Source organism: Lethenteron reissneri, unplaced genomic scaffold (genome assembly GCF_015708825.2).
Source record: "Lethenteron reissneri isolate LAM-NWPU_2019-01 unplaced genomic scaffold, ASM1570882v1 scaffold_141, whole genome shotgun sequence".
NCBI lineage: Eukaryota > Metazoa > Chordata > Hyperoartia > Petromyzontiformes > Petromyzontidae > Lethenteron > Lethenteron reissneri.
In genome coordinates, this window is record NW_026891124.1 from 86,474 (window position 1) to 100,661 (window position 14,188).

At 43.8% G+C, this 14,188-nt stretch overlaps 1 pseudogene; it reads right to left on the minus strand.

Moving 5' to 3' along the window:
• The window catches only part of LOC133362249 (uncharacterized), a 110,697-nt pseudogene that overhangs the window by 51,046 nt on the left and 45,463 nt on the right, over nt 1-14,188 (minus strand).

Genomic DNA, 14,188 nt, shown 5'->3' on the forward strand with positions numbered 1-14,188 from the left:
CACCTGGCAGCATCGTGGCTGTCCGGTGATCACACTCATGACGTCACACTCATGACGTCACACGCACGAGCTGTAGGGGCGGGGCTCTGTCCGCTCAGTGGCGCTGTTTTCATTAATTTAGCACCACGAGCGGGGAGTCTCATCCCTGTAGTTCCCTGTTGTGGTGCCGCATTCATCACCACGTTGCCCCTCAATGATTTGTACGAAACGATATGAAAATAAGTTGTGTGTTCCACTATACAAACTTACACGAGTACACATATACACTCCCGTGTACACACACCCACACACGAGTTGACATACACCGCGGTGGAGAAAAATGCACGAATGTGCATCCACCCCGCTTTGTACACACAAAGATAAAGATCCCCCGTATAGCCTTAACAGACTGTAGGGGCAAGTGCTGTTAGCGAGCACCTATGAAGGCCGGAACGGTACACGAGGGGGTGGGTGGCCAGCACCACGCCCGACCGCCTTTGTCTCCCCAGTGGCGATGTTTACACACCGCACCAGGTACTCATTTAAGGCTGAGTCGACCTAGGGGAGGCCCAGGACCGGTTCAGATAATCGTCACTGGTGTTAGCCGTGAGCGGGAATCGAACCCGGGTCGCCAGGTTCATAGCGCAGCGCGCTAACCGCTACACTACCGCTCCCACACACGGGTGCACATGCATACACGAGTGCGTACACCCATTTGTGCATTTATACATACGACACATATGTATAGATGCACAAATGAGTGTAAATGCATCGGGGTGTAGATACATGCACAGTGTAATTGCACACAGCAATATACATAAACACATGTGCACGTATACAGCAGTGTGCATGCTCAGGGATTGCGTTTCAACACACACAAATATGCGAGCACACACGATTGTACATACATACACACACGTGTACAGACCCACACGTGTCCATGAACGAGTGTAAATACACACACGAGTGCACATACACACGAATATACCCACAGAGAAGTACACACCCATGTCCATACACATGGCTACAGTTCCCTGCTGTAATGGCTGGTGCTTATGCTAGAAGGTGGCATGTGTTGTAATTATTGCACAGCAAATGATGTGAGCGTGCTGTCTTGTTGATTCCAAACTTTGTCACGTTAAGGTGGTGCTTCGTAGTCCTATCGGATTACTTGTTGATGTAGTGTGATGCGCATTGGTTGTGAGGTGTTTCAATTCCTGATTTTACTCTCGTTGTTAAGTGGTCTTGTTGAGCTAAAGTTGGAGAAAGACATTGCTCACACACGCTTACAAGCGATACAATTTCGATTATCAATAAAAGTGTATGACAGCAATCGTAATAATTGTCGTGAATTAAATTAAACAAATCACCTTGATTTACTGACGCGCTCATATCAACACAAATACTTAAATATATTTTTTTATAAAACAAAGTCAGTACAGTATATATTTGTACCTCTTAGTCGAAATCGAACTGGACATCAGCATTTTGATACTTCAGACTGTATGTCGATGTTAAATCCTCTAAACTTGCTTCAGTTTAAAGGACATTGTCGGGTGAATATTGGCAAATTATCACGAAGCACGAAATTATGCATGGATATGTATATCTTTATTTAAACGGAAGCATACAATTATGCAGTGAGATATGCATATGTATTAAGGTTAAATTGCAATGGCCGGATTAGCTAAGCTATGTTGCTACATATGCGGATTGTTAATGTAGAAATTAACAATTGAATGCAAAGTCGATGATAATCCAAGACGAGAACAAAGGAATTGAATGCTAGAGGGGAGTTATAAGGGGCTTAAAATCAGACCTCAAGACCATTTCGAGAGGGATTTCACTGAGGATAGACGCGCAACTCTTCGCTCTGCAGATTACCCTTCTCCTGCGAGACCCAGCCTGGCGAGCTCGATTGCCTGGCGACTGGGAGAGTTCGTGGCGATCTCTTCAGACGGGTTACAGGGACATCGACACGCCGTGCATCAACAAGTAAGTGTCTTCGTTAGTGGATACAACTGGTAGTCGCGTGTAGCCCGACTTACGAGACGTTACTGTGTGTCGGTTAGACGTTAGTGAGAGTTTGCTTTTTGGCGATTTGAGACAGACATCCACGCAGCTTAGAGGGTGCCTTTAACTCTCAACAACACCCGCGACTGTTACTCTGCTCTGAAGAATCAGTCACATGGAGCAGATAAACTATCCACATCGCCACGCACACACGGGCGAGAAGCCGTTCAATTGCTCTGTGTGTGGGAAGGCATTTTCACGGAAATCCCATCTTAACAGACACCATAAAACACACGCGGGCGAGAAGCCGTTCAATTGCTCTGTGTGTGGGAAGGCATTTTCACGGAAATCGAATCTTAACGATCACCAGAAGACACACACGGGCGAGAAGCCATTCAAATGCTCTGCGTGTGGGAAGGCATTTTCACATAAATCACATCTTAACAGACACCAGAAAACACACTCGGGTGAGAAGCCATTCAGTTGCTCTGTTTGTGGGAAGGCATTTGCGGAGAAATCACATCTAAAGAGACACCAGAAAACACACACGAACGAGAAGCCATTCAATTGCGCTGTGTGCTGGAAGGCATTTTCACGGAAATAAAATCTTCAGTCACAAGAAAACACACTCGGGCTAGAAGCCATTTCATTGCTCTACGAGGGAGAGGACATGTTCACGGCCATCACCCCGAAACAAGCACCAGAAGATCCGCAATGATAGGGAAGTGAAATCAAAATGTAGAATTCAAAGTGCTGCAATGAGTCCTGAAAAAATGCATCTTTCGAACCTATGCAGGTGGATCCTGAAAGATGGCGAGATGTAGTGGATGTAATCAGCGCTGACGACAATTCCTCTTTCGACCCCATGAAGTTGGATCCGGAGAGATGGCTGGATGTAGTGGAGTGGCTGAAGACGTATTGAGTACATCTGTTAACTGTTGCCCTGTGTATATTCGTGTCTCTTAGATATATTTTTTCAGTGATTTCCAGTACTCCGAGCTAGAGTGATGTTGTGAATGGTCTATACTGTGTTCAGATGAACGTATTCCTTTTAATTTCCAGAAGTGTTCACTTATTTCAGGATGACAACAATGTTATACTTCTATAGATGCGCTGCTTCGTCTGATGGTTGTATCATCGGGACTGGTAAATGTTTGGTGTTTATGGTAGAAGGTGCCATGTCATCCTCTCACAGCTAATTGCGTGTTAAAGTTTATTCTAGACTTCGTCACGTTAAGGAGGTGCTTTGTAGTCCTATCGGACTACTTGTTGATGTGGTGTGATGCGCAGTGGTTGTGTGGTGGTTCAATTTCTAATTTTACTCTCGTGGTTAAGTGGTTTTGTTGATTTAAAGTTGGAGAAATACTGTGATCACAACTTTGCTCAATATTTTAAACATGTTCTTTAATTTTTTTATCATTGTGTAATAAATAAATAACTTAAAGTATAGGTTTCAGAGTGTGCGTGGATTGCACGTTCGTTGTTCTAGTGTTTGATGGCTTGGACTTCTGGACGAATGGCTTCAGTCGAAAAGGACGTCAATGGGGAAATCGACGTTCACGTGTTGAATTTTAAGAATATGTTTTAACTGTTGAAATTGGGAAATAATTTGTCTAGTTCCTTCCTGTTTGAGCATGCGTTTTAATAAAGATTTCAATACGAGTATTAACGTGAATTTTCTTGCAGATTAATAAAGACCTATATTGTTTTTAAAGATGACTGATCGTACGTTATTTCAACCATATCCTTCCTTGAAAAAACACGGACGAGTAGACATACACACACAAGTGTGCTTATAAACACGACTGTCTATACAGCGGTGTGCAATCACACACGAGTGTGCATGTGTTTCTACGAGTTTTAACTTTAATTTTCTTGCAGAACAATAAAGACCTGACATGTTTAAGATGACTAATCGTCCCTTATTGCTACAATGTTCATAGCGAACACGTGTGGAGGCGAGTTTCAGGTGAAGCATCTCCAGCACACAAGTTGACCCTCACCTGGCAGCATCGTGGCTGTCAGCTGATCACACTCATGACGTCACACTCATGACGTCACACGCACGAGCTGTAGGGGCGGGGCTCTGTCCGCTCAGTGACGCTGTTTTCATTAATTTAGCACCACGAGCGGGGAGTCTCATCCCTGTAGTTCCCTGTTGTGGTGCCGCATTCAACACCACGTTGCCCCTCAATTATTTGTACGACACGATATGAAAATAAGTTGTGTGTTCCACTACACATACTTACACGGGTACACATATACACTCCCTTGTACACATAAGTGGACATACACAGCGGTGTAGAAAAATGCACGAATGTGCATCCACCCCGCTTTGTACACACAAAGATAAAGATCCCCCGTATAGCCTTAACAGACTGTAGGGGCAATACACACACAAATGTGCGAGCACGCACGATTGTACATACATACACACACGTGTACAGACCCACACGTGTCCATGAACGAGTGTAAATACACACACGAATGTACACGCACAGCAGTACACACCCATGTACATACACATGGCTACAGTTCCCTGTTGTGGTACCGCATTCATTACCACGTTGCCCCTCAATTCTTGGTACGACACAATATTATAACAATAACACACGAGTACACACATACACTCCCTTGTACACGCACCCACACACGAGTGGACATACACAGAGCTGTAGATACATACACGAATGTGCATACACACAGCTTTGTACATACACACACGGATGCACATGCATACACGAGTGCGCATACACACACGAGTATACATACACAGCAGTGTACGTACACAGGGATTGCGTTTGACATCACAAATAAATGTGCGAACAAATTAGTGTACATACCTATACACACATACACGCATGTACATATCCACAAAAACAAGTGTAAATATACACGTGTACACACATTGCAGAGTGAATATGAGCAAATGAACGCGAATTATGTGGTGAGATGCACATATGCATTCAGACTTAAGCTCAATAGCCAGATTAACGAAGCTAATTGCTAGATATGCAGATTGGAAATTCCAAAAATAACAATTGAATGTAAAGTTCATGAAATTCAACGTCGGAAAACTTCATCTTTCATCAATGCAACACCATTCCAAACGACCCCACCATTTGTGTGCTGGTGTCATTGACCCAATTCGATTGATACCTGTGACTTACAGCTTTCCACACCTTACGCCACGCTCCCACGCCCCCTTCATTCGTTTTTTTGTTTATCAGAAGGAGGCACTCTCTGTTGTTTGTCAATCTCCTGCCACGAGTAAAGTTTTGCAAAAACAACCCTCTTCGTTCATTGACGGTGTTGGACGGTAACGCTGTGGTGGATGTGAGCAATGTCCCGGAGGTAAGGCTCGTAGCCACCACAGCGTCCCACGAGGTCTTTGGACGGGTGCGAGGGGCTGGTAACACCTCAATAGTCAATGAAATTAGCAAAACAACTCGTATTCTTAGGTTTTTTCGGTAAGGTCACGTAGGTAAAACACATTAAAAAGTAAAATAAAATAAAAATCACGACGTTTCAGAGGCAACACAAGCTTCCGTCTTCAGGTGGTACCATCACAGCCAAGACAGCTGTATCAAAAAAAAACTCGTCGCAAATTTTAAACACGGGCAAAATATTGAACACATGCACACAGGTGTATATACACACCGAAGGTCGTAAGTTACAGACTAAAAGATGACGATTGTTTTTTTTGCGTAACGTTATTATGAACCACGCTTTCAAGCTAAACCATTCAGATGATTATTCAAAGTTCATGACAGAAATTATAACAAAACACACTCGTTTGCTAAAAGCGCCATGCTCAACACGAGTGTTCTTAAATATGTTTATTAAACAGGTTCAGAACAGTATTAACTTGCACCTATTAGTCCAAGATGGGGCCGGCTAGTTTTTTTAGGCTAGTCCCGTGTGTGTTTGTTGTGTGAGGTGTCTTGATAGCAGTCGTTCTCCACTGTAGTCCTGGCATCTGCTGCTCAGATTCCTTCCACAGCTGTGGTCCCAGTGGCACCGTCTCTCCGGGGGGGAACCATGTGGTGTGTGTGTGTGACGTGTATCACGGGGTGTGTGGGTGTGTGCCTGGGATGTGTCACGGGGTGGGTGGGTAGTCTGGTGATAGTGGTCATGGTTGGCAGCGATCCACGACCACAACAACCACCCCTACTGTGTGGTGGACATGCCACCACAAAGCAGCACGCGGCGGAGGAGTGAGGTGATCGCTCTCGCCACGCGAGCAAGGCCCCCTCGCTTCCTCTTCTTTCCCTGCATCAACAACAACAACAACAATAACCGCCATTCGCCACTAAGTGGCGGTGACGTCACCACGACGCTTGTGCCAGGCCAAGTGCACCTTGAGGCTACCACGTGAAGTGTCGAACGCCCGCTGGCAGGAGGTCACGGGGCAGACCCAGCAGGTGCCACGGGTCGACTGACCGAGATTACCGAGATGACTGGCTGATGCACCACCTGTGCCCCCTACTGTACCAACTTGCTGTGCTTTATCCACCCGGCGCTCCGCTCGTTGTTGTGAGCGTCGCTCCTCCGCCCTCCGTTGTTGTTGGAGGGCGACTGCCTCCAACTGCCCAGTAGCGTCCTTCACGAGCCTGCATCACCACCTCCACCACCTGCACCTCCTCCACCTCCTCCTTTGTCTCGTCCTCCATCTCTTCCGTCGTGAGAATTATTTTATTATGTTTATTTTTTATTCGTTTATTACTTCCCTTCTACGTGCCTTTACCGACAGAACCATTAAGATGAATCTCTGCAGTTTAGAGGGCATTGTCGGGTGAATATTAGCAAATTCACAGGAAGCACGGAATTATGCATGGAGATGTATGTAATTATTCAAACAGAAGTGTACAATTACGCAGTATAATGTACATACGTATTAAGGTTAAATTACAATGGCCAGATTCGCTATGCTATGTTGTTACATATGCGGATTGTTAATGTAAAAATTAACAATTGAATGCAAAGTCGATGATAATCCAAGACGAGAACAAAGGATTTGAATGCTAGAGGGGAGTTATAAGGGGCTTAAATTCAAATCTCAAGACCATTTCGAGAGGGATTTCGCTGAGGATAGACGCGCAACTCCTCGCTCTGCAGATTACCCTTCTCCTGCGAGACCCAGCCTGGCGAGCACGATTGCCTGGCGACTGGGAGAGTTCGTGGCGATCTCTTCAGACGGGTTACAGGGACATCGACACGCCGTGCATCAACAAGTAAGTGTCTTCGTTAGTGGATACAACTGGTAGTCGCGTGTAGCCCGACTTACGAGACGTTACTGTGTGTCGGTTAGACGTTAGTGAGAGTTTGCTTTTTGGCGATTTGAGACAGACATCCACGCAGCTTAGAGGGTGCCTTTAACTCTCAACAACACCCGCGACTGTTACTCTGCTCTGAAGAATCAGTCACATGGAGCAGATAAACTATCCACATCGCCACGCACACACGGGCGAGAAGCCGTTCAATTGCTCTGTGTGTGGGAAGGCATTTTCACGGAAATCCCATCTTAACAGACACCATAAAACACACGCGGGCGAGAAGCCGTTCAGTTGCTCTGTGTGTGGGAAGGCATTTTCACGGAAATCCCATCTTAACAGACACCATAAAATACACGCAGGCGAGAAGCCGTTCAATTGCTCTGTGTGTGGGAAGGCATTTTCACGGAAATCGAATCTTAACGATCACCAGAAGACACACACGGGCGAGAAGCCATTCAAATGCTCTGCGTGTGGGAAGGCATTTTCACATAAATCACATCTTAACAGACACCAGAAAACACACTCGGGTGAGAAGCCATTCAGTTGCTCTGTTTGTGGGAAGGCATTTGCGGAGAAATCACATCTAAAGAGACACCAGAAAACACACACGAACGAGAAGCCATTCAATTGCGCTGTGTGCGGGAAGGCATTTTCACGGAAATAAAATCTTCAGTCACAAGAAAACACACTCGGGCTAGAAGCCATTTCATTGCTCTACGAGGGAGAGGACATGTTCACGGCCATCACCCCGAAACAAGCACCAGAAGATCCGCAATGATAGGGAAGTGAAATCAAAATGTAGAATTCAAAGTGCTGCAATGAGTCCTGAAAAAATGCATCTTTCGAACCTATGCAGGTGGATCCTGAAAGATGGCGAGATGTAGTGGATGTAATCAGCGCTGACGACAATTCCTCTTTCGACCCCATGAAGTTGGATCCGGAGAGATGGCTGGATGTAGTGGAGTGGCTGAAGACGTATTGAGTACATCTGTTAACTGTTGCATTGTGTATATTCGCGTATCTAAGATATATTTTTTCAGTGATTTCCAGTACTCCGAGCTAGAGTGATGTTGTGAATGGTCTATACTGTGTTCAGATGAACGTATTCCTTTTAATTTCCAGAAGTGTTCACTTATTTCAGGATGACAACGATGTTATACTTCTATAGATGCGTTGCTTCGTCTGGTGGTTGTATCATCGGGACTGGTAAATGTTTGGTGTTTATGGTAGAAGGTGCCATGTCATCCTCTCACAGCTAATTGCGTGTTAAAGTTTATTCTAGACTTCGTCACGTTAAGGTGGTGCTTTGTAGTCCTATCGGACTACTTGTTGATGTGGTGTGATGCGCAGTGGTTGTGTGGTGGTTCAATTTCTAATTTTACTCTCGTGGTTAAGTGGTTTTGTTGATTTAAAGTTGGAGAAATACTGTGATCACAACTTTGCTCAATATTTTAAACATGTTCTTTAATTTTTTTATCATTGTGTAATAAATAAATAACTTAAAGTATAGGTTTCAGAGTGTGCGTGGATTGCACGTTCGTTGTTCTAGTGTTTGATGGCTTGGACTTCTGGACGAATGGCTTCAGTCGAAAAGGACGTCAATGGGGAAATCGACGTTCACGTGTTGAATTTTAAGAATATGTTTTAACTGTTGAAATTGGGAAATAATTTGTCTAGTTCCTTCCTGTTTGAGCATGCGTTTTAATAAAGATTTCAATACGAGTATTAACGTGAATTTTCTTGCAGATTAATAAAGACCTATATTGTTTTTAAAGATGACTGATCGTACGTTATTTCAACCATATCCTTCCTTGAAAAAACACGGACGAGTAGACATACACACACAAGTGTGCTTATAAACACGACTGTCTATACAGCGGTGTGCAATCACACACGAGTGTGCATGTGTTTCTACGAGTTTTAACTTTAATTTTCTTGCAGAACAATAAAGACCTGACATGTTAAAGATGACTAATCGTCCCTTATTGCTACAATGTTCATAGCGAACACGTGTGGAGGCGAGTTTCAGGTGAAGCATCTCCAGCACACAAGTTGACCCTCACCTGGCAGCATCGTGGCTGTCCGCTGATCACACTCATGACGTCACACTCATGACGTCACACGCACGAGCTGTAGGGGCGGGGCTCTGTCTGCTCAGTGGCGCTGTTTTCATTAATTTAGCACCACGAGCGGGGAGTCTCATCCCTGTAGTTCCCTGTTGTGGTGCCGCATTCATCACCACGTTGCCCCTCAACTCTTTGTACGACACAATATGAAAATAAGTTGTGTGTTCCACTACACATACTTACACGGGTACACACACCCACACACGAGTGGACATACACAGTGCTGTAGGAAAATGCACGAATGTGCATACACACCGCTTTGTACATAAACACACGGGTGCACATGCATACACGAGTGCGTACACCCATTTGTGCATCTATACATACAACACATATGTATAGATGCACAAATGAGTGTAAATGCATCGGGGTGTAGATACATGCACAGTGTAATTGCACACAGCAATGTACATAAACACATGTGCACGTATACAGCAGAGTGCATGCTCAGGGATTGCGTTTCAACACACACAAATTTGCGAGCACACACGATTGTACATACACACGTGTACAGACCCACACGTGTCCATGAACGAGTGTAAATACACACACGAGTGCACATGCTCACGAATGTACCCACAGAGAAGTACACAACCATGTACATACACATGGCTACAGTTCCCTGCTGTAATGGCTGGTGCTTATGCTAGAAGGTGGCATGTGTTGTAATTATTGCACAGCAAATGATGTGAGCGTGCTGTCTTGTTTATTCCAAACGTTGTCACGTTAAGGTGGTGCTTCGTAGTCCTATCGGATTACTTGTTGATGTGGTGTGATGCGCATTGGTTGTGAGGTGTTTCAATTCGTAATTTTACTCTCGTTGTTAAGTGGTCTTGTTGAGCTAAAGTTGGAGAAAGACATTGCTCACACACGCTTACAAGCGATACCATTTCGATTATCAATAAAAGTGTATGAGTACCTTGTGCGGTGTGTAAACATTGCCACTGGGGAGACAAAGGCGGTCGGGCGTGGTGCTGGCCACCCACCCCCTCGTGTACCGTTGCGGCCTTCATAGGTGCTCGCTAACAGCACTTGCCCCTACAGTCTGTTAAGGCTATACGGGGGTTCTTTATCTTTGTGTGTACAAAGCGGGGTGGATGCACATTCGTGCATTTTTCTCCACCGCGGTGTATGTAAACTCGTGTGTGGGTGTGTGTACAAGGGAGTGTATATGTGTACTCGTGTAAGTTTGTATAGTGGAACACACAACTTATTTTCATATCGTTTCGTACAAATAATTGAGGGGCAACGTGGTGATGAATGCGGCACCACAACAGGGAACTACAGGGATGAGACTCCCCGCTCGTGGTGCTAAATTAATGAAAACAGCGCCACTGAGCGGACAGAGCCCCGCCCCTACAGCTCGTGCGTGTGACGTCATGAGTGTGACGTCATGAGTGTGATCAGCGGACAGCCACGATGCTGCCAGGTGAGGGTCAACTTGTGTGCTGGAGATGCTTCACCTGAAACTCGCCTCCACACGTGTTCGCTATGAATATTGTAGCAATAAGGGACGATTAGTCATCTTTATTGTTCTGCAAGAAAATTAACCTTCTTGGTTCTTTCGGTAAAGTCACGAAGAAGGGAAATAATAAAATGATAAAAATAAAACATAATACAATTATTTTATTATGTTTTGTTTTCTTCTTCATCTTCTTGGTTCTTTCGGTAAAGTCACGTAGAAGGGAAAAAAAATATAAAGTAATTTAATTCTGTTTAAATGTTTATTTTTTATCATTTAATAAAAAAAAAATGAAAAAAAAATTATAAATTTTTTTAATTCTTTTATTTTTATATTTTTTTTATTTCCCTTCTTTAACATGTCAGGTCTTTATTGTTCTGTAAATTAAAGTTAAAACTCGTAGAAACACATGCACACTCGTGTGTGAATGCACACCGCTGTATAGACAGTCGTGTTTATAAGCACACTTGTGTGTGTATGTCTACTCGTCCGTGTTTTTTAAAGGAAGGATATGGTTGAAATAACGTACGATCAGTCATCTTTAAAAACAATTCAGGTCTTTATTAATCTGCAAGAAAATTCACGTTAACACTCGTATCGAAATCTTTATTAATACGCATGCTCAAACAGGAAGGAACTGGGAAAATTATTTCCCAATTTCAACAGTTAAAACATATTCTAAAAATCTAACACGTGAACGTCGATTTCCCCATTGACGTCCTTTTCGACTGAAGCCATTCGTCCAGAAGTCCAAGCCATCAAACACAAGAACAACGAACGTGCAATCCACGCACACTCTGAAACTAATTATTTTAAGTTATTTTACTTATTAAACATTGATAAAAAATATATATGTTGAGCAAAGTTGTGATCACATTATTTCTCCAACTTTAGCTCAACAAAACCACTAGAATAAACTTTAAGTCTAGAATAAACTTGAATACGCAATTAGCTGTGAGAAGATGACATGGCACATTCTACCATAAACACCAAACATTTACCAGTCCCGATGATACAACCACCAGACGAAGCAACGCATCTATAGAAGTATAACATTGTTGTCATCCTGAAATAAGTGAACACTTCTGGAACTTAAAAGGAAGGCTTTCATCTGAACACATTATAGAGCATTCACAACAACACTGTATTTCGATTTAAAGCTTTCATGACTGCAGGGATTAATCTTCTTGGTTCTTTCGGTGAAGTCACGTAAAAGGAAAATAATAAAAGAATACAAATAAAACATAATAAAATAATTCTCACGACGTTTCGGCCACAACGCAAGCAGCCATCTTCAGGTAGAGAACAGGTCTGTCAAGTAGACAGAGCCACATGAAGACGTCTGCTTGCGTTGTGGCCGAAATATCACTCTAGCTTGGAGTACTAGAAATCACGGAAATAATATTTCGTACCTTATTAACTGATCTAACAGAGACACAAACATGCACATTCCAGGACTTCAAGAGTTAACAGAAGTTCTCAAAACTTTGACTCTCCAGCCATTCCAGCAGCCATGTCTCAGTATCCACCTGCATGGGGTCGAAAGAGGAATTGTCGGCAGGGCTCATTACATCCAGCAACCTCTCAGGATCCAACTGCATGAGGTCGAAAAAGGAATTGTTGTCAGGACTCATGACATCCACTACATCTAGGCATCTCTCAGGATCCACCTGTATAGGATCAAAAGATGCATTTTTTTCAGGACTCATTGCAGCACTTTGCATTACACCTTTTGATTCCACTTCCCTATCATTGCGGATCTTCTGATGCTTGTTTCGTGGTGATGACCGTGAACATGTCCTCTCCCTCGGAGAGAAATTGATTCGCTTTTCACCTGAGTGTGTTTTCTGGTGACTGTGAAGATGTGATTTCTGTGAAAATGCCTTCCCACACACAGAGCAATTGAATGGCTTCTCGCCCGTGTGTGTTTTTTGATGACTCTGAAGATGTGATTTTCGTGCAAATGCATTCCCACACACAGAGCAATTGATTCGCTTTTCACCCGAGTGTGTTTTCTGGTGTCTGTTAAGATTTGATTTATCCGCAAATACCTTTCCACAAATAGAGCAATTGAACGGCTTCTCGCCCGTGTGTGTTTTCTGGTGACTGTAAAGAATAGATTTCCAAGCAAATGCCTTCCCACAAACAGAGCACTTGAATGGCTTCTCGCCCGTGTGTGTTTTCTGGTGACTCTGAAGATGTGATTTCTGTGCAAATGCCTTCCCACACACAGCGCAATTGAATGGCTTCTCGCCTGTGTGTGTTTTCTGGTGAGTGTTAAGATGTGATTTCTGTGAAAATGCCTTCCCACACACAGAGCACTTGAATGGCTTCTCGCCTGTGTGTGTTTTCTGGTGAGTGTTAAGATGTGATTTCCGTGAAAATGCCTTCCCACACACAGAGCAATTGAACGGCTTCTTGCCCGTGTGTGCGTGGCGCTGTGGAAAGAGTATCTGCTCCATGTGAATGATTTTTCAGAGCAGAGTAACAGTCGCGGGTGTTGTTGAGAGTTAAAGGCACCCTCTAAGCTGCGTGGATGTCTGCCTCAAATCGCCAAAAAGCAAACTCTCACTAACGTTTAACCGACACACAGTAACGTCTCGTAAGTCGGGATGAACGCGACTACCAGTTGTATCCACTAACGAAGACACTTACTTGTTGATGCACGGCGTGTCGATGTCCCTGTAACCCGTCTGAAGTGATCGCCACGAACTCTCCCAGTCGCCAGGCAATCGGGCTCGCCAGGCTGGGTGTCGCAGGAGAAGGGTAATCTGCAGAGCGTGGAGTTGCGCGTCTATCCTCTGTGAAATCCCTCTCGAAATGATCTTGAGGTCTGATTTTAAGCCCCTTATAACTCCCCTCTAGCATTCAAATCCTTTGTTCTCGTCTTGAATTATCATAGACTTTGCATTCAATTGTTAATTTTTACATTAACAATCCGCATATGTAGCAACATAGCTTAGCTAATCCGGCCATTGTAATTTAACTTGAATACATATGCATATCTCACTACATAATTGTACGCTTCCGTTTAAATAAAGATCTACATATCCATGCATTATTCCGTGTTTCGTGTTAATTTGCCAATATTCACCTGACAATGTCCTTTAAACTGATGCAAGTTTGGAGGATTTAACATCGACATAGAGTCTGAAGTATCAAAATGCTGATGTCCAGTTCGATTTGGACTAAGATGTGCAAATGTATACTGTACTGACTTTGTTTTATAAAAAAAATGATGTACTCAATACGTCTTCAGCCACTCCACTACATCCAGCCATCTCTCCGGATCCAACTTCATGGGGTCGAAAGAGGAATTGTCGTCAGCGCTG